Below are 21,993 nucleotides of genomic sequence, written 5' to 3' on the forward strand. Positions count from 1 at the left end.
GACAAAGGAAACCCCTCCAGGCGCCGGAAGGCGCTCACGCTCGAGAAGCACATCAAGATCAAGACATCGCTCAACATCGAGGGGAAGAAACCGTTCCAGGTCTCGGGAGGCGCAGGTGCGCTTCGAGGAGCAGGAGCTGAAGACAAACAAGAAAAAGGAGCCAGGAGCGACCTGGGCCGAGAAAGTCAAAGGTACTGTGAACGTCACAGGTGCGCTAGCCTCGCAGGAACAAAGCACTGATGCCAGAGTAGAACAGCTGATCAGAGAGGTTTTATCACTAAAGAAAGCAAATGAAGAACTTAAGCAGCAGATTCAGGAAATGAAAAAATGGTTGAGGACAGAAAGCGGCAGTGTGGCAATAGCTAAGCCGGTGTGTAGAAGTAACAGCCAAGAAGAAGACACACCGGCGCCCAAAAAGAGAGCTGTAGTTCCGGAGGTAGAATCGATGTGCTCGGTTCTGGAAGAGATTAGGAATACGATTAGGAACCTAAAGGACACGGTAGACAGCGTTAACCTTAAGGTGGATAAAACATGGAAGTGGAAGTTAATAGCCGAGAAAAGGTTGAAAAAGCTAGAGGCCCAAGGAGAGGATGAAGAATATATGCCCTTGGAAGCCGAAAGCGCTAGAACACCCCCAGGAGCGGTAGGTGGTTGGGTGCCGAAAAAACAACGGAAACCCCATGCCTGTTGGCTACCTTCTTGAGACTGTGGGAAGTCTTGTGCAGGTACGGCACAACCACACAGTTATGCCCACGCTGGCACAGTTATGCCCACGCATCTGCAACTCTAAAAAAAGAGGTTGTCACCTAAAACATGAGAAGCCGTTCATCAAGTGTTCCACAGGAGTGGTCTACGCCATTCCCTTGAAGTGTGGAAAGGCTTATCCCTTACAAAAATGACTTTAGACTGTCTATAGAAAGTCTATAGACTTTTCATAGACGACCTTTCCTTTCTATAGATTTGGACTTTTGTTGATACAAAGTCTATAGACTGTCTGTAGACGAAAGTCGATAAAGTTTCTATTTCTTTTTGTCTATTCGCAGTCTATAGACGGTCTATAGAAAAAAGTTGATAAGGTGTTTGTTTCCTTTTTGTCTACTTCCCCTCTATAGAATACCTACAGACGAAAGTCGACACAGCCTCTATCTATTTTTTTTCCATACTTTGTCTATAGACTTTCTATAGACGAAAGTCGATAGGGTTTCTATTTCTTTTTGTTTACTCGCAGTCTATAGACGGTCTATAGAAAAAAGTTGATAAGGTGTTTGTTTCCTTTTTGTCTACTTCCCCTCTATAGAATACCTACAGACGAAAGTCGACACAGTCTCTATCTATTGGATTGGATTGGAAAAACTTTAATAGAAGTCCTGCAGGACGCACGTCAGCGCGCAGTGGGCGTCTCCCACGCAGGGACCGACAGGGAGTACCTGGCGGCCGCTGCGCGAGCCTGCTGGACGGCCCATTGCTGATCTTCTAGGAGCGGACTTCGTATCGTCCTCTCCCACTTGTCGGAGGTAGAGTCGGGCGGAGCGTTTCTGCACTCCCAGAGCACGTGTGCGAGTGTCGCCGTGACCCCGCACGAGGGGCACGCATTGTCTGGGTAGACGTCCGGGTAGATGATGTGTAAGGTGGCGGGGTTCGGATAGGTATCTGTCTGTAATAAGCGTAGCGTAAGCGCCTGTGGCCTGTTTAGTTTGGGGTGCGGGGGCGGAAAGAGACGTCGTCCCAAGTAAAAGTGTTTGGTTATTTCATTGTAGGTTACTGGGGCGTCCCTGTTCGCCTCCAACTCATCGAGACGTGGTTGCCCGGGGGTGACGGCGCGGTCGGTAAGCGCGCGCGCAGCGTCGTGGGCTGTCTCGTTGAGGTTGGGCGGGGCGCCCGGGATCCGACCCAGGTGGGCGGGAAACCAGACGACGGTGTGGTGTTTGAGGGTGCTTGGATCAGCGCCGCGGAGAATGCGTAACGCCTTGACGGAGACGACTCCTCTCTCGAACGCTTTGATGGCCGGTCTCGAGTCGCTGAATATTGTTGTTCGCTTATCGTCGAGCATTGCCAGGGCTATGGCCACTTGCTCCGCCACCTCGGGATCACGTGTGCGTACCGTTGCGGCGTTTAAAGTCCGTTGCGAGGACGAGACGGCTACCGCGGCGTAGGCTCGGTTGCACCGGTAGGCGGCGGCGTCCACGAAAGCGACGTCGTCGGCTTTCTCGTTTATTCGTTTGAGGAACGCGGTGGCCCGGGCTAGGCGCCTGCCTCGATTGTGTTCCGGATGGACGTTTCGCGGAATGGGTGCGATTGTGATCAGGTCGCGGAGCTCGCGGGGAACCGGCGTAAGCTCCGGGGGATCCTGGGTGTTCGGTGGAAAGTACCCCAGTTCGCGCAAGATGTGACGGCCAGTCTTCGTCATCGTCAGGTGTTTGTTTCCTTTCTGTCTACTTCCCCTCTATGGACTACCTATAGACGAAAGTCGATACTGTTTCTATCCATTTTGTCCATACTTTGTCTATAGACTTTCTATAGACGAAAGTCGATAAGGTTTCTATTTCTTTTTGTCTACTCACAGTCTATAGACGGTCTATAGAAAAAAGTCGATAAGGTGTTTGTTTCTTTTGCCTACTTCCCCTCTATGGACTACCTATAGGCGAAAGTCGATACAGTTTCTATCCATTTTGTCCATACTTTGTCTATAGACTTTCTATAGACGAAAGTCGATAAGGTTTCTATTTGTTTTTGTCTACTCGCAGTCTATAGACGGTCTATAGGAAAAAGTCGATAACGTGTTTGTTTCTTTTTTGCCTACTTCCCCTCTATGGACTACCTATAGACGAAAGTGGATACAGTCTCTATCTATTTTTGTCCATACTTTGTTTATAGACTTTCTTAGACGAAAGTCGATAAGGTTTCGATTTCTTTTTGTCTACTCGCTGTCTATAGGCGGTCTATAGAAAAAATCGATAAGGTGTTTGTTTCTTTTTGTCTATTTCCCCTCTATGGGCTACTTTTAGACCAAAGTCGATACAGTGTCTATCTATTTTTGTCCATATACTTTGTATATAGACTTTCTATAGACGAAAGTCGATAAGATTTCAATTTCTTTTTATCTACTTGCAGTCTATAGAAAAAATTCTATAAGGTGTTTGTTTCTTCTTTGTCTATTTCCCCTCTATATGGACTACCTGTAGACGAAAGCAGATACAGTTTCTATTTATTTTTGTCCATACTTTGTCTATAGACTCTCTATATTATGGACAATATAGTCGACAAGGTTTCTATTTCTTTTTCTCTACTCCCGGTGTATTGAATATGTATAGAAGAAAGTCGATAATTTGTAATTCCGAGTTCCCATACCCCCCGCCCTCTGCGAACGCGATGATATGGCACTGGTTCATGCACGACGGCACCGCAACTCCGGCGCGGCGGGCAAACCGTGCAGACTGCTAGTCTGCGTTCGGTGCAGCTGCCCCGAACGAGGATCGCGGCGGAGCAGGCACCGTCCGAGTCACCAAGGTCTTCCAGGCACCCGAAGGCCCTAAACCTGGCTGCTTCCCGGACGTACACTTCGCGAAGACCAGGTGGTGAAGGTCAGATGGTGATGATGTGGCAAAGGTGGTGAATAAGTGGCGAAACCCGGCAGACCAGGTGGTGAATTCACCACCTGGTCTTCCTCTGAGTTGTCGTGGTCTTGCATGTCTATAGATTAACAATAGACAAACATCGTTAATCTGGGCCCAACCCGTGTACGCTGTAACCAAGCGCAGGTACCGGTGGATAATACGTAGCTGCGTTTGATATAAGCCACTGAAGTTGTATACTGCTGAGATTGCTGTAGAGCCTATTTGTAGACATTAGTATACACATAGTGTATACCTCCGCATTTGTTGACCACATGATATCATCTACGTAGCCGCTCTCGGCAATCCCAAGACAGTCTTCACAGTTGTCGCATCACTTTTGCGGCAGTAGAATAAAGTAAGCAAAACGCCGATCCAATTGTTATAATAGATGTTATGAACGCCAGCTTCAGCTACAAGTGGATTCCAAACAGGCATCAAGCTAACAGCAAATACACTCGTAATCTTTGTAGCTGACAACGCGGACTTTGTGAATGTGCGATGAACCGATGTCGCGCATGTGGTCTTCGCGTTGTGTGTCGTCCGATTCTCGGATACATTTCACATTGTCTTCATATCTCGGCTGCGTCACTAACATCGGGCGGTTTTTTGTTGACTGATATCCTGCGCTATAAACCTATCAAAGTTTCTCATTCACTTAAAATAGGTGCCAAATTCTCTGAGCCCACCCAGTATTTCGCCGGCGGTATGCCTGCGCAGCCACGCATATGAGTACCTCAATGCTGTACTGATTGCTTTGACCTATCATCGGAACAGAAAATTAGCACTAACATACGTGCGGGCATCACATTTGGCGGTACGCTGGAAGATATGCTACAAGTACGCTGTATTACTAATCGACGCTGGCAATAATGCGTCTGAAACGTCTGAAGGGCCCTGTAACGGCTTTTACAAACAGCGCATTCATGTTAGCGTTCCAGTCTCATACGATAGCCCACAGCGTTTGTCATACAACCTACCAGCGCATTTCCTTCGTCCATGAAAAAAGATGAATAGTGGTGTTAAAGATGAATAAGCCACCCGTTCCGGCGCGCATGGCGCGCAGAGAGAGAGAGAGAGAGAGAGAGAAAGAGACAAAAAAAAAAAAATGAAGGAGGAAAAGGCGCTCACACTCCTCCGAGCGCGCACGCCCTCGCGCGCGGAGCTCCTGCGCATGCTCGGAGCTCTTGCGCATGCGCGGCGGTGCGCCGTCTCAACGACTGCGCCAGGCACGTAAACGGTTATACCGGTGTGCGGTGTATGCCTGAACGTCGGTGTCTGTGTATGCGTGTCATCTTTGTGGCATCACACGTCAACTACACTGAACGGTAAGCTTTAGCAAAGACGTTTTGCGTCAATAGCTCATGATTATGTGAGCGCATCTCTTAGCGCGAAGCGGCTGCATGTAGCGCAGGCGACTCGGGTATAGTGTCGGTTTGTCGTTGACATGGTTTGATAACGCGCTCTTGTTCTCGCTTCTACTGTACGGAATGTTTTACGGCGAGCGATCGCTCGGGCTTGTTGATTTTAGCATTATAGTTTACGTGCGTAAAGAAGGACGTACACCATGTTTTAACTTGATACTGTATGTTGTGTATGTTGTGTATGTTGTGCATTGTGTATGTTGGGCAGCCAGTGCGGTAGATCTAATTTCGTGGCGCTTGATCCGGCCGCGATGAATGCTGCGCCGCATGTCTAGTGAAATTCTCGTGACACGCTTTACGTATATATCTCGAAATTGTGTTAGCATCAAGAATGTTCAGACAGACACGTATAGTTGAATAACTGCTAACGTACTCGAATGAAAGGCCGTGTTTGCGGGGCATGCATCAGCAGTGTGTGCGCTGCCGTTTTCGCATCGTTTGGGAACTTACCGCAAGTTAATTTTGGGAAGTTACCGCAAGCAAAACACGAGACTTGAAGAAATATCAAGCAAAAATCTCTAATTCACCCAATCTATTTATATGCAACCACAAACGCTTTGGAGCATCAAACCTGCGATAAGCTCAGTCACTTGCAGCTTCGCAACTTAGCCGAAAAAATTGGAGAACACTAAATTAGTCGTTCCGGGAAGCACCTTTACACGTTTCAAACTGAAGGCATTGCGTTTGACGGTAGTTGGAAGATTTTTTTTTGTCTCTTTTTTTAAACAGTTTAGCAGCAGAAGTTATCTTTCGAGCTATATGAAAAGCGTTAAGCGCCTTTCGATGCTTCGGCGTTATGCAGTTTACGTGCTCTTAATCACTAGGCAGCTGCTGGCGCAGATTCGCATTGTGCCAGTCGTGCATGGTATGAAGCCCTTGTCGTGTGTAATAAGTGTTCCGGTTTTCATTACTGTTGCATGTAGTGCCGTCGTCTTGGACAGACTGCATACTATATGCGCTGTACAAAAGAAAAAAGAGCCAGATTATCAATTTGGTGGTCTTTTCTTAGTAGATAACGCACAGATTATTCAAATAATTCAGTGGACATTGCATTTGTTCTACCCTTATCACCACGCCTAAGAGATTGTAACATGTTTTAGTTGGTAAGTAACCTGATCAGTACGCCCCCATTCATGTGCATTCTACTGAAAGTGTGGCAAATGTATTCATCTCGAAGTATGAGAAAAGAGACATTGCAGACTGTTCTAAACGGAAATAAATTGCAAATGTTAACGTGATTGTTCAAAAGTGCAGTCAGTATGCTGAGCATGTTCGTTCGGCACGGGCATATTGCATTAACACCTGAAAAATGTGCACAGTCCAGCCGGGTATCTTTGTTTCAACAATTATTATTATAGGAATCGTTTGGGATTCTCGCATTTATTTTATTTTTATAAGTACACTGTGTGTCACATGAACCTGTCTTGAAACGAAACGTACCGTTGCTGGCACCGGCGACCATTACGGTTGTCTAACTGCTTATCACACTGTAATATAACGAAACATCATAATGGTACTGATTAATATTGCCATGTAGTCTTTAGTCAGAGAAACAAAGTTAAACTAGAGGCATAAGTGATGAGAGCAAATTATATAAAAAACTACTATTGAACCGTAAAAATATCTCATTGTATAGTTTTCGCTCACATTGTTGCATTTGTTTTACGTGTGTCTCTGTGTCTTCCGTGCTGTACTCGTGTGGCCATCAATTAGGAACTTGCCGAAGCCCTTGTCAGCTTTATTAAACAAGGGATTCAAGTCAGTTGCATCTAATACTACATATCAAGTGACCGACGTGTTATTCGTTTTATCTAAATATTATGGACTGGCATTACTTGGCAAGCATTAAACCACAATATTTTTTTTATTGCACTTAAGCTGCAGGCGTCATAGATTGCCAGAAAATTTTCATGAAAACAGCCAGGGAAGGCTTGGAAAAAGATCGGGAAATCTTAAAATGGCCACATAGGTATGCTGTCTTGTCATATGTCATACAACGTTACCAGAGAATCTCTGTGTTAAATATATTTTTAAAACCTTTCACTTCATAAAAATTGAGGGAAATTGGTCCTATTTATTGAAAAAAAAAATGAAAGTCAAGCATACTGACAAGGCATTTCTTACTCAATATGTTTTTTTTGCGTTAACGTCCTGAACCTCGATAGCCTAGAAAAAAATTTCATCTTTCAAAGCACCTTAAATAATTTACTGTGATAGAATTCATTCGAACTATCTTATCAGTTCTGTTTCCTAGGAGGTGCATATCTGTCGTGCCATGACACAAAGTGCTCGTGTGGTATTTCGGGTGCTCATGTGGTATACCTAACTTGGAAACCTGTTAGCATGCCCAAGAGGCCTCATTACCTGTAAGAAATTAAGTGACCATATCAATACAATCAACCCATCTGCCTTCTGTTGAAGTTATGGCCAATGACCATTCATTTAAAAGTATGAGAAAGACATTTAAATGTGTATTAAGCAAAATAAATTACAATCTTAGGCATGATACTGTGAATATTCCAGTCACGTCTTCTGAAAATATCCCTCTGCACGGGCATACTTAACTACCAGCCAAAAAATTGTACAGACAGCACAACTGGGTAACGTTTCAGCAATAAATATAGAGACCATTTGGGATAAGTACATTAATGCATCATATATGAACTTGTCATAAAAGGGAACATACTGTTGCTGGCACGAGCAGCAGTTGTGACTGTTTAATTGTTCACCATACCATGCAATAAAACATTGTATAAAGGTACTGATTTGTATTGACAAGCAGCCCTTAGTCATAGTTAAACCGCATTAAGTATTGACTTAGATGGTTTGAGCAAATATATTAAGCTGCTTAATGAACATACAAAGAATACACACTTGTTATTTTTGCCTCATATTGCTGCATCTACTTATTTGCAGCATACACCTGCAGCACCTTTGGGACTAATGACACAAAGGTCAAGGCCAGCCTGGCGACCATGCTTGCCAAGGAGTAGTGTAAATATGTAATCTGTTTCCATAATTAGCATAAGACATGAATTTAAGGAATTCATATATTATATCGAGCAATAAAAACGGTTAATGCATTGCCGGTGCATTTGTTTTATTTTTTTTGCACTGCATGATTCAACACTATATAAATTCTTTCTGTTTATGCAACATATATGAAAGTACAGCTGGTTCAGGAGCATTATTAATCTGCTAACGGTAATGCATAAGTGCAGATGAAAAGGAACAGGTGCACATGCATAAATACATTCAAAACGTTTTGCTACCGCATGTAAAGAAAAATGTAAACTAACTTGTAAAAAAAAAAACTAGTAGGTAGCCGCTATGGAGTTATGGCCTTATACACTCTTTGTAGACTTGTCTATAAAATGTCTGTGTCTATAGAGTGTCTGTAGATTAATGAAAATGCATGTTTGTTGACAAATGTCTGCAGAATGTCATAGAAGAAAGTGTATCGGATTATAAAGTTCTGTTTTTGTAGACTGAAGTCTATAGAATGTCTATAGACTATCTATATACATTTGTCTATAGACATTCCATAGACTTCAGTCTGCAAAAGTAGAAGTGTATATATAGTTCTACTTTTGTAGACTGAAGTGTATAAAATGTATACAGACAAATGACATCTATAGACATTCTATAGACTTCAGTTTACAAAAGTAGAACTGTAAGCCTATACACTTGTCCATCGACATTCTGCAGACAACTGTCTACAAACATGAATTTTAATTAATCCATAGGCACTCTATAGACTCAGACTTTTTATAGACTAGTCCATAAAAAGTGTATGGCCATAAGTCTATTGACAGTCTATAGGCTCAGACTTCTTATAGACTAGTCTATAAAATGTGTATGGCCATAAGTCTGTAGATAGTCTAAAGACTCAGACTTTTTATGGACTAGTCTGTAAAAAGTATGGCCATAAGTCTTTAGACTGTCTATATGTAGTGTATAGACAGCCTATAGACTCAGACTTTTTATAGACTATTCTATAAAAAGTGTATGGCCATAAGTCTATAAGCGGTCTATAGGCAGTCTATAGACTCAGACTTTTTATAGACTAGTCTATAAAAAGTGTATGGCCATAAGTCTATAGACCGTCTATAGACAGTCTATAGACTCACACTTATAGACTAGTCTATAAGAAGTGTATGGCCATAAGTCTATAGACAGTCTATAGACAATCTATACACTCAGACTTTTTATAGACTAGTCTATAAAAAGTATGGCTATAAGTCTATAGACTGTCTATAGACAGTGTATAGACTGTCTATAGACTCAGACTTTTTATAGACTAGTCTATAAAAAGTGTATGGCCATAAGTCCATAGACTGTCTATAGACTAGTCTAAAGAAATGTCTATAGACAGTCTATAGACTCCATAGACAAATGTCTATAGACTGTCTATGGACTTTCTATAAAAAATTTTGTAAGGGATGTCGGCCAAACCGGCCGCTGCATCAATGAACGCTTGGGGGAACATGCCCGAAATTTAAGCAACTTAAAGGACAAGTACGCACATTTGGTCGCGCACGTAATTGAATGCACAGGATGCGAGGCTCGTTTGGGAGAGACAAAGATTCTCGGCAAGAGTGCCGACGCGACGGCGCGCGTCTCTTTCGACGCGTTCCACATACACAAATATGGCAGCAAGTGCGTAAGCACCCCTTCTGTATCGCTTTTTGCTGCAGAGCTTCATTTTTTGGAAGCGACTGCTTACTGATTTCAATGTATGTTAGTATCCCTCGCCTTTTGATAGTGTTTTTCTAGTTTTTTTCGTTTTCTTGTTTTTTCGGCGCCTGATTTCGTTGACTGCTGGCACGTTCGTTCATCGATGCGCATTGTCATTTTTCCCCGATTGTATCACTCCCTTCCCCCTTCACTTCTGCCTTTCCCCTTATATAAGGTATCCGTTTTCCATCAATAAAATTTAGTTGACAGTCAGCGCTTGTGTCCCGTCCTTCTTACTTGTGGTTGCATGTGATTGCGCTGTAACAATTTTTATGTCATGCAGGAAACTCTAGCGGAGGAGATCGGGCTGTCCGGCTTCAACTCGGTCTGCAAAGGCAAATAACCAGGCAGAGGAATTGCCACCCTAATTGACAAGAAAATTCCCGACATAGAGCACGATCTAAAATTAGGGGCGAGTAAAATTGAATACATATTGATAGAAATGGTCCTAAAAAGGCACAGAGGTAAAGCGCAAAGCTTGTTCTGCCTCAACATATATAGCAGTCCCAGAGAGATGAGACAGAGCTTCAGAGCAATTTTTAATAAGGCCATGAGGGTAGCCAAAACTGCGCCACTCATAATAGGAGGGGACTTCAACGCCCCACACCAATCTTGGGGTTACCGCTGGAGTAGTAAAAAAGGGTAAGGAATCTGGCATTTCGCCACGGATTTAGGCCTTTCTCTTATCACGGACCCAACCTTTCCTACCAGGTGTGGCAGTTCCACGTGTAGGGACACTACCCCGGACTTATCCTTCACTTATAACTTACCCAGGGCAGACTGGATCAACTCTGGTACGGACCTCGGAAGCGACCATTATATACTACACATAATGGTGGAAACGACAGGGAGGGAGGTAAAGCATTTCACTTACATAGACTGGGATCACTTTAGAAAAATCAGAAAAGACAGAGCAGACACAGATAGAAAGGGGCGCATCACACTACAAGAGTGGGTGGCTCAGCTTAGGGACGACTTGAATGCAGCAACTAAGGCTATAGAGACAGAGGAAGAGGTCGAACAAATTGGTAGTAGATTGGCGCATTTGATCGAAGCCAAGCAATCGATTTTACAAAGATGGAAATCACTACGCTTAAACAGGATACTTAGAAAACGAATTGCTCAGCTCAATAAGAATATAGAGGAACACGCACGATATTTGCAGAAACAAAAAATGGGATGAGGTGTGTAAATGTGCAGACGGAAGGATAAAAGGTGGAGGCAATTGGAGTCTGCTCAGGCATCTGCTCAACGAAAAAGGCACTAAATCGAATAGAGGCACGGCAGTGGCGAAACTGGTACACCAGGAAAGTCAGACTGCAAGCGCAGAGAGCATAATGGAGCGATTGGCTACTAAATACTTGCCTCTCAGGAAAGGAGATCAGGATGTGAGTTACCCCGATTACTTAGGGGTAGAATGCAAATATATGGATCAGGAATTCACCGAAACTGAGGTACGCACGGCACTGTATGACCTGAATAGTAGGTCAGCAGCTGGCCCGGATGGCATCTCTAACAGATTGCCTAAGAATTTGGACGACGATTCAATAAAATATCCGACCACACACATTAATGACCTATGCAAAGATGGGGTATATCCAGAAGAATGGAGGATGGCCAGTACTATCTTAATACCAAAGCCGGGCAAGCAACTCAACTTGGATAATCTGAGGCCAATTTTGTTAACATCATGTCTAGGGAAGACAATTGAGCATGTCATATTGAACAGGTTAACGAAATATGTGGAGGACAATGACATCCTACCGTACAATCTGATTGGTTTCAGATCAGGCTTGTCCACACAAGATGCCATGTTGTTAATCAAACATCAACTGCTATTAGCTAAACCAAAAAACACTCGAGCTCTCTTGGGGTTGGATGTCGAAAAAGTTTTTGACAGAATTAAGCATAGAGCAATACTTGAAGTGATTTCCGAACTGGGATTGGGGAGAAAACTCTATGAAGTGGTCAAAACCTTTCTTGGCAATCGCTCAGCTCACCTTAGATTCGGGAATATTGAATCAAAGAAGATGGATCTCGGTGACAGAGGGACGCCACAAGGGTCGGTCTTGTCACCTATGCTTTTCAACATGGCCATGTCAAAAGTTGCAAAAGGACTAAAAGGGATAGAGGGCATTCACTTTACCATTTATGCAGACGATGTGACAATATGGACCGCTGAAGGAAGTATGGGACATGCGTAAAGCAGACTTCAGAAGAGCATTTATCAGGTAGAGTCTATTTTAGAAGATATGGGACTCAAATTCTCTGCTAATAAGTCTGAACTCCTTGTACTCAAGAACAGAAGAAGGGGTAGAAAACCGAGGGGATACGTTCCCGAGGAAGAACCCAGGTTAGTACTAACCACGAAGGCAGGCGAATCTATTATGCAAGTAGAATCCATTAGAGTCTTAGGGTTATTCCTGGAGGCAAACGGGGCAAATGGAAGAACAATACGACACATCACAAGCAAGACTGTGGAAGTAATAAGACTGCTAAGGAGAATCAATAACAGACACAGAGGGCTGGGAGAGGAGAGCGCCATGAGACTGGTCCACGCTTTCGCCTTGTGTCACTTCTCATAAGTAGCTGGGATGTTCACTTGGACACAGACAGAGATAAACAAGTTGAACAGATTAATTAAAAGGCTAGTCAAAACAACAGTGGGGTTACCGATTAACACTCCGGATAACAAGTTAATGAAACTGGGGCTCCACAACACAATAGCCGAGATAATTGAAGCTCAGCAAATTGCCCACAGAGAGAGGCTCTCTGGAACAAGGCCAGGCAATACTAGAAGAGGTAGGATGGTGCCCAACCGAATCCGAAATTTCAGGTGAAGGCGCAGTAGAACTAAAAGATAGCATAAAAGAGGTAATCAAGACGACTCCTTTTCCCAGAAATATGCACCCGGTGCACAACCTGGAAAGACGAAAGGCAAGGGCCAAAGCTCTCCTGCAAGAGATAGAACACGACAGAGAATATGCGGCATTTGTAGATGCTGCGTGGGTCAGAGGAAAGAAAGCCTTTACGGCAGTAGTAGTAGATGCAGAGAGTCTCACTCGGGATGCTATTACAATCATGACTAAAGACACGACAGTTGCGGAACAAGTAGCGATAGCATTGGCTTTAAGGAATAATAAGTGGACGAAGATTTACAGTGACTTTAAGATGGCTATTAGACACTTTACCAATGGCTTTGTAACCAAAAGGGCTGCCAAGCTGATCGGTGAGTTGGACAGCCAAGAGATCGAAATCCGCTGGTTTCCTACGCACATGGGGTCTGTCGATCCATCTCGGAAGAATTTAAACGAGATGGCTAACGCAGCTATACGAGGACTTACTATCCGTGCACTACGCGACCAGGACCTTAATAGTATACAGGAGGAGAACAGGGACCAATTACTAACATACAATGAAATCACGAGGCATTACTACATGAACAGAAGGGAATTCCCAGTGCCACACGCTAAGCTCAATAGAGCTTAGCGTGTTTGATAAATATTAGCCTAGTTTGATAAAATATGCCATATCACTGGTCTCCCAAGCTAAGGCTGCTGTCCAGTTGCAAGAGCAAATCACTCAATTATGTCTAGAGCACGTTTGAGCAAAAGGCAGCCAAGATTACTGTGCCACTGAGGTCTATTTCCTGACATCTCATTTCTTCTCAGAAAGCTACCACTGTAAAAAAAACCTTCACAACAAAATAACCCAAACCTTTCTTGAGAAAAGCCATCACACTGGTCCTTGAACACTAATTACACAGTGGCTCCTTGTGATGTAATGTTATGTACGTCAGCACCTTACAAAGTACAGGAAAATTTAATAATGGCAGCGTGACAGGTACACAAAAAAGTAAAGGGATAAAACATCACACAGGCTGCCATCAGTGTTCATATCTCCATTTCAATGTGGATGTTTTTAGCAGTGAATACATGTTCTCATTAAACTGAGTCATAATATCACAAAAGCGAAGGGCAAGGGTCTTTACATTCTAACCCGACAAATGTGCTTTATTACAATTTACCGCAATACAGGATGTGCTTTGCAGTGAACGGTCACGTAAGGTTTTGGCTAACTACGGCGGGCGTGTCCTGCAGCGAGGCTTCTTGCGTATTGGGGTAAAGCATATTATTGTGACAATAGCTAACCTGGCACGTATGGCTTTAGCCAACAAAAGTTCTCAAGACATCATGCATCCTGCCACGAAAATCTGCTTTGTTGAGAGTAGAACATTAGGTACGTCTCTGACTGAAACCATACATTTCAGATTCACGTAAATCTTTCCCAATATTGGCATGCTTCACCGCAACACACAAATATGTTGCGGTGATAACGGTGGTCGAACATGCTGGTGCAAATGTTTCGACAGGGGAGCGTGCCTTCATCAGGGCAACTGCTTTCCTTGGCAGTTTTTATATACCTGAGTGTCCCCCACTCCCAACAGGGGAGATTTCGCTGGACCTTTGCCAAGAGACGTACCGACAAGCGTTTGGTAGTGGCTGGTAGAGATGCAGGAGTCTAAAAAGCGTTGCGAAATTCGGTTCCGTAAGGTTAGCTTCAGCGCAATACAAATATGTTAAGCGGTTAGACATACAAAATATTTTGCGGTGAAGCGTAGCAAGGGTACCTGGCCTTTGATGCAAAGCAGCTTTCCAAGAGGCACGCTAATCCCATTGCCAGTTATGCAGTTCCCCGCGTTCGGTGGTTTACCAGTGACACATAAAATGACATTGATTGACTGTGTTGTGAATGGGCGACGGTACTATATGCTGATGCAAAAGCGTCGTTTCGCTTTCGAAAACTGCACTCGGCTAAAATGAACACCTCGACTCGCATATGACCAAAGCAGTTGGACAGGAAACTACGAAATTGCGTAGGTAGTATGGAAGAAATCAACGGTTCAGAAAAAAATGACCTTGTAAACATTAACTTGCTTACGAGGTCGACAAACCAACGGTTCAAAGCAAATCAGCCACCTCCGAAATAACGCTGAAGGTCGGCCAGTACACTTATTAGGCGCCTCGGCGCGCGTAATGTAACAGGAAACGGCAGGTGCACGCGTACATCATTAAGGAACACATATTATATATGTCGGTGAAAGCGGACACTCTTCAGTTCTGACATGCTTCAGCGCGTAACACTAGTCTACTGCGGCGAAGCTGACTTCAGGACGCCAATTTATTCAACTCATCTAGCGAGGCAGGCCGTTTATCACGCTTGGCAACGTTTGACATTTTCTGCATTAATTTCGTTTGTTCTTTTTAATTTCCCTATTATAGTCACCCTGCATCACGCAGTAGCAGAGCTGGTGCCGCGTCTTAACAGCGTTAGGAAAGGTAAGCGTGTATGCAGCAGGCACGGTGGCATTGGCTCTTGTTTGGAAACTTCAAGAGACGCTCTTCCGCGCAGCAATGCCATTTGTATTATTAAAAGAATGCAGGTGATGATTAAATGAGCCGCAGCAAAGCTGTAAAAAGCAGTAATAATGCTGTTCTAAGATCCTCTCGCTCGAGCAAGATTGTCTTAGAAAAAAAGCGCGATGTAACACCATCTGACGGAACAGCTCGTCATGTCAGTGCTTTCTTACGTCCTCGTTCTTTCGCGCGTCCTCCCCTGAACCAGACTACTGAATGGTTACGTGGGCTGATGAGATTAAGAAGTTTGCAGGGACGACATGGCCACAATTAGTACATGACCGGGGTAGTTGGAGAAGTATGGGAGAGGCATTTGCCCTGCAGTGGGCGTACCCAGGCTGATGATGATGATCATCATCATCATTAACTCGCGTTTGTTCGCTCACCCAATCTGCTCTTTTCTTATCCCTTAATGTTGCACCTATCATTCTTCTTTCCATAGCTCGTTGCGTCGTCCTCAACTTGAGTAGAGCCCTTTTCGTAAGCCTCCAGGTTTCTCCCCCGTACGTGAGTAGAGGTAAGACACAGCTGTTATATACTTTTCTCTTGAGGGATAATGGCAACCTGCTGTTCATGATCTGAGAATGCCTGCCAAACGCACCCCAGCCCATTCTTATTCTGATTATTTCCGTCTCATGATCCGGATCCGCCGTCACTACCTGCCCTAAGTAGATGTATTTCCTTAGCTTTTCCAGTGCCTCGCTACCTATCGTAAACTGCTGCTGTCTTCCGAGACTGTTCAACATGACCTTAGTTTTCTGCAGATTAATTTTTAGACCCACCCTTCTGCTTTGCTTCTCCAGGTCAGTGAGCATGCATTGCTATTGGTCCCCTGAGTTACTAAGCAAGCCAATATCATCAGCGAATCGCAAGTTATTAAGGTATCCTCCATTAAGAGGAAGCTTTAGCTCGGGTGCTCCTATCTAAATACATGTAAAAGGAGAATTCGTTTTTCTCGGCAACCACTGCACCAAATTTGACGGGGTTTGCTGCATTTAAAAGAAAAGCTTACAATCTAGTGACTGTTGGTTTCGAATTTTCGATTTAGGTCGTCAAATTTTTATAAAAACTTGGCAAAAATCGCAAATTTTCAGAAAACGAAACTATCAAGTTTACAACTCCGTAACTCAGCAAGAAAAAATGATATCGCAATTCTGTTAATTGTACCTAATAGCACATCTAAAGCGGACAAAATTGATATGTTACACATGAACCTCAAAAAATGGAGTAATGTGTAATTACAACTTTTGCAGAACCTTCGTAAACAACGTAACAAATTCACGTAAGATGTAAACTGACATACCAAATTTGTCCGCTTTGAATGGTCTAATGCATGCCGTTTACAGAATCGCGATATCTGTTCATGATGCAGAGCTATGAATTTGTAAACTTCGTGCTTCTATTTTTTTCAAACGTCTGAATTTTTGAAAATCCTTTTAAGAAAATTCAAGCCCTAAATCGAAATTCCGCTTCCAACAGTCACTAGAATTTAACTTTCTCTCTCAAATGCAACAAATTTCATTAAAATCGTTCCAGGGGTTATCTCAGAAAAACTTTTTGCGTTTTTACATGTATTTGAATAGGCCGCGTCGGAGTTGGGCCCGAGCTAAAGCTTCCTCTTAACTCTTGTCCCAAATTCTTCCCGATCCAGGTCTCTGAATACCTCCTGTAAACACGCTGTGAATAGCCTTGGGGAGATCGTATCTCCCTGTCTGACGCCTTTCTTTATTGGGATTTTGTTGCTTTTTTTATGGAGCACTACGATGGCTGTGGAGCCACTATAGATATGTTTCAGTATTTTTACATACAGCTCGTCTACACCATGATTCCGTAATGCCTCCATGACTGCTGAGGTTTCGACTCAAACGCTTTCTCGTGATCAATGAAAGCTATATATGAGGGTTGGTTATATTCCGCACATTTCTATATCACCTGATTGATAGCGTGAATATGGTCTATTGTTGAGTAGCCTTTACGGATTCCTGCCTGGTCCTTTGGTTGACAGAAGTCTAAGGTATTCCAGATTCTATTTGCGATTACCTTAGTAAATACTTTGTAGGCAACGGACAGTAAATTGATCGGTCTATAATTTTTGAAGTCTTTGGCATCCCCTTTCTTATGGATTAAAATTATGTTAGGTTTCGTCCAAGATTCCGGTACGCTCGAGGTCATGAGGCATTGCGTATACAGGGTGACCAGTTTCTCTAGAACAATCTGCCCACCATCCTTCAACAAATCTGCTTGTGATGCCCAAATATGGGGACAACGGTTCGTGTACTCAAAGGTTTTAACGGTTCTCCTAGGCGGAGCCTCCGAGAACCCAATTGAGGACAAAGCCGTTGGTTTCGAACACACACACAAACTTTTAATGAAAATGAAAAAGGCTTAAAATAAATGATAGAAAGAAATAGAAAGAATAAAATAAACACTCAAATAGACATCACGGCGGTAAGACACATTTGGGGCTAGTGTGAAGCTAACTAGTGCGCGAGTCCGGGCTCGATGCGGAGACGCGATGACAAGTTGGCGAAAGGAGTTGCGCCGGTCTCACCAAAGGTCGTGGTGTAAGTTGACTGACCGGGCGACCGGAGCGCACCAGCTCTGGCTTGGAGAGGTAAACCAGGCGGCTTGGCGGCACGAGCAGACGGCGGTGGCGTTCTGGCCGGGCAGCTGGGTGTAGAACTCGGGCCCGTTGCCCGACTGTTCTCGTCCTGCCCACGGGCGCAGAAGCTCACCGGCCTTGAGGAGCTTTCCGCACGCTCGGGTAGACAGACGACGCACAGGAACGGGCTGGCAGGAGGCCCCGGTCGGGTGAAGTCCTGGTGGCTCGGGTCCGGAACCCGACGGCCCGTCTTCAACTCCCGGTCCGGTGGTTGACCTCCTCCTGGCGTCGCTTCCTGGAACTCTCCCGGCGTCTCCTCTACGTCTCCCCTCTTCTGCCAGCGCACCATGCTTTTTAACGCGACAGCGTTAAGGAGCTCGTGTCGCAGAAAAGCCGGTGTCGTCGGCGTCGGTGTCGGCGTTGGTGTCAGCGGCGTTGGCCGTGAGCGATAAATCCCAGAAGGCACTTCATAAATAAAAACCATCTTGCAAGATGTGCTGGTGGGAATCAAACCAAGGTTTGCGGAGTGTGAGACTGAGACGCTATCACTCGGCCACGAGTTCGTTCCTTCAAAACGGGACAAAATCGCCTCTAGTGAATGCGGTGTTGCCTTAGAAACGTGCCGTAGAAAGTTATACTGCGGTGTATATCAATAATTATGACCATGTAACTTGCAGAAGTCGCAGTTTCACGAGTAGCGAAGTACGTTTCCCCTACATTTCTTCTGCGCTTTCTGCACACGCAGAGCCATCTTGCGGCAAACACAGAAGACCCCCTCCTCTCAATGTACAGCGCTGCCACGACAGGTGGCGCGCCACGCGCACATTGGGGCTGTGCGGGGACTGGTGCGAGGCGCGTCGCGGCCCGGACTCCCCTCCCCTGACGACGCTTCGCCATGCTCCCCCACGGGTTGCAGAATCAAGCGTCCTTCTTTTCTTTAGATCACTATCTGTCTATCTCTCTGCCCGTGCCGATCACGACGTTTGGCTTGCGTACATCGTTTCCCCCTCCGACACACCGAGTTCTTTGGTTCGTTCCGCTTGCTCAGGCGCACGTTTCGTTGCCGCGCCGAAGTGCCGCGCCGAAACAACTTTGACTGCTACAAGTACTCAGGAGATGCTCTCCCAGCAGCCACGTTTTTCTAGTGCTTGCTCGACCATATTTCAGCTCTCATCTTGCATGTTTTTGTCCTAGCACTGTTGACGGCCTGTTGGAACAGCTTAGAAGTTGTAATGTACACCTGCGATCGAAATCAGGCAAAGTGTTCTACGGCAAAAGGAATTTCTTGACAACTCCGACTCGTAGTAGTAAATTCATGAATGCACTGCAATGGTTGCACTGCCAAGTTTCAACTGAAGTTTTAGGTTCGATGTGAAAAATCAAGAAAATTTTATTTTTCAGATCCACTGGTGTCCACATTTGTTTTATCAGTAGTTTACTTCAATGACATTATGGTGCAGCTCTTAAAGCACTGTGTGCTGTGGCAGATGCTGCCAACAAACATTTGCGTCACCTCTGTGCTCTTTTAGCACTGGCCTTTAGACACCCTGTGGGCAATCATCCTGCAAGTTTCATGCATTTAACCTGCTGCTGCTGCTGCTGCTGCTGCTGCTGCTGCTGCTGCTGCTGCTGCCGCCGCCGCCGCCGCCGCCGCCGCCGCCGCCGCCGCTGCAGCCGCTGCAGCCGCCGCTGCCGCTGCAGCCGCCGCCGCCGCCGCCGCCGCCGCTGCTGCCGCTGCCGCCGCCGCTGCCGCCGCCGCCGCCGCCGCCGCCGCCTTCGGAATTAAAAGGCTATCTGGCTATTACCATTTTTACCATTTTCTTTTACCATTTTCTTAATCTTTCTGCAGCTTTGTAAAACACAAGATGCCAGCCGTACAGTATATTTCCTATAGTGCCCAATGCCACAGCCCTTGCCACTGGTGGCACTGTGCAGATCGCTTTGCCTTGAGTGCTTGAGACCACTTCTCGAGGCTACACCAACCTCTCCATAGGTCAATCAACATGACTGATCCCTCCGCATCCACACTCAGTTTTGCTGCCTACAACTGCTACCGAGTGCGAGTACTCCAACATTTCACATCAAGCCCTGCAGTGCCACAGTCTTTCATCTCACTCGAATGCCAAATAGTGCCTTGCAAGTTTCACAACTTCACCCTTCTGCTGCTGCTGTACATATGTGCAAACATGACAGAACATGGGATTAGCCAATAATAGATGCAAGCATGCCTTCCATGTGCAGTATATTGCGCTGTAGCATTGGCAGAGCAGCTGAGATCTACGTTCGTGTCATCTGATCTGGCACATATATTTTACCGTAATAAAATAAAAAACTTGAAAATAACTTTAATTTTAAATTAAATTTCCAGCTTTTTATGTATGCTGTTCTTACCTTGCTTGCATTGTTGTCTGGAAATTTTTGTCAATATTCACCAAAGTGCTTTTTGTTTCACTGGTGAATATCATAAACTGAGGATGCATCTTCTTTTTAAGACAAGATACTTGTGACTCGCTGTGGTGGCATAGTCGCTATGGTGTTGTGCTACTAAGCCTGAGAGCGCAGGATCGAATCCTGGCTGCGGCGGCCGCTTTTTGCCTATGCGCCGTGCAGTGGGTGCATGTTAAAAACCCCAGGTGGTCAGAGATTATCTGGAGCCCCCCGTTATGGCGTGCTTCATAATCAGATTGTGGTTTTGGCACATAAAACCTGAGAATTTAAACTTTAACATACATGTGGCACTGAAGTCAATATGTCCATGGTATTCTTGCATTGTGCAACTGATAAAAAATTGTCTCCGACTATTGCTGAATCGGAATGCATCATGTAACCGCGCCAACAACAAAGGAGAAAGAAGGAAACACACAGGACAGGCGCGCCAACTAGCCCGCCTATCCCTGCTAAACATGCTGCTGAATGCAGCACTATGTTGCTAAGCAGGCTTTAACAAGACTTTCCTTTTGTTACACTTCATGCAGTTTTTAACATCTCTTTATTAAAAAGTAAGCTATTTTTAAGAAAAAAGCGTGCGTTTAAAAATAGTGATGTGCAGGCAACATTTTGACTAGCATTCAGCACAACAGGCAGAGCTCTCATGCAAAATTGCAGCCACACGGCAGACACAAGGGGGGGGGGGGGGCAATCCTTCTGATATGTTAAGAATTCACCCCTCCTAGAAGGCACTACCATAGTGCTACGATAAACTTCTCGATGTGCCGGCTAACAAGCGGTAGAAGCCAAAGTGCTTCATGCAGTCTTGCTTCCCACACGTGGTGTTGGAAGCACATGATATAATGCTCTGAAAATTTGTCAAATAGCTTCGAAAAGAGTTTCCATTCACACAAACAAAATTTTGAATAAATGGAGAATCTTGTTTCTATCTCCGACGTACCTCCCTCGCCCCCCCCCCCCTTCCTCTGTCCTGCTTTGGCGTTCAGGGAATCTGGTGACGTTATGCATATATGCTCTGGTGGACACAGCTCCTGTAAATAAAAAATGGCTAAATAGTCCCACATACTGGGAAGTCTCAGAACAATTGGTGATCTAACTTAGCGCAGACACTGAGCACGTCACAGACAGTGCTTGCGAAAAGAATAATGGGATTGCAGTTGCTTCCTCATGCATTATGAAACTATGCCTTACATGGCAAATTTTCATTACATGAAGGCTAAAGCAGTGAAGTTGGCATGTGCCTGCAGCATTTTAGTCCCTCCCGATTACACAATCAGGCCAGTCTTTGTGCACCAACAAATGTGCGAGCACCGCAAGTCAACATGATCCCACTCTACCCAATGCAACTTGGCGTGTAGCATAATATTGTACTTCTTTAACTCTGGATTACTACGGAAGAGTGAATAGAAAAACAGCCACTCTTATGCAAAAAAACGTTAGATCTTTCATTTTGCCCCTGCAGGTTATTAAAGAAAGAAAAGGTGCTTGAGGTGAAAATTCATTGCACTAATATTTTGTTTCTCTAGGAAAGTGTTCGACTGTATTGCATAGGCTGTACTTCTCAGCACGCTCAACACCGTTGATGATGTGCCTGGAGTATAACACGCGTCAAGTGTATGGGATATCCTTACAGCAAAATGGCTATCACGTCACAGTAATGTTCGATCTTGGATATTTGTATAATAATTGTAACGGTTTCTCTATCGGATTACTGATGGCAGCACCGCTCATGTGGCCCCCAGGTAACTATTTTA

At 44.7% G+C, this 21,993-nt stretch overlaps 1 long non-coding RNA gene across 1 annotated transcript; it reads left to right on the forward strand.

Moving 5' to 3' along the window:
• Window positions 1–3,199: 3,199 nt before the first annotated feature.
• On the forward strand, window positions 3,200–8,123 carry LOC129386038 (uncharacterized). Its single transcript, XR_008613525.2, has 2 exons — window positions 3,200–4,939; window positions 7,952–8,123. It is a non-coding gene; the product is annotated as an uncharacterized lncRNA (long non-coding RNA).
• The last annotated feature ends 13,870 nt before the right edge of the window (window positions 8,124–21,993 follow it).

Source organism: Dermacentor andersoni, chromosome 7, assembly GCF_023375885.2.
Source record: "Dermacentor andersoni chromosome 7, qqDerAnde1_hic_scaffold, whole genome shotgun sequence".
Lineage (NCBI taxonomy): Eukaryota > Metazoa > Arthropoda > Arachnida > Ixodida > Ixodidae > Dermacentor > Dermacentor andersoni.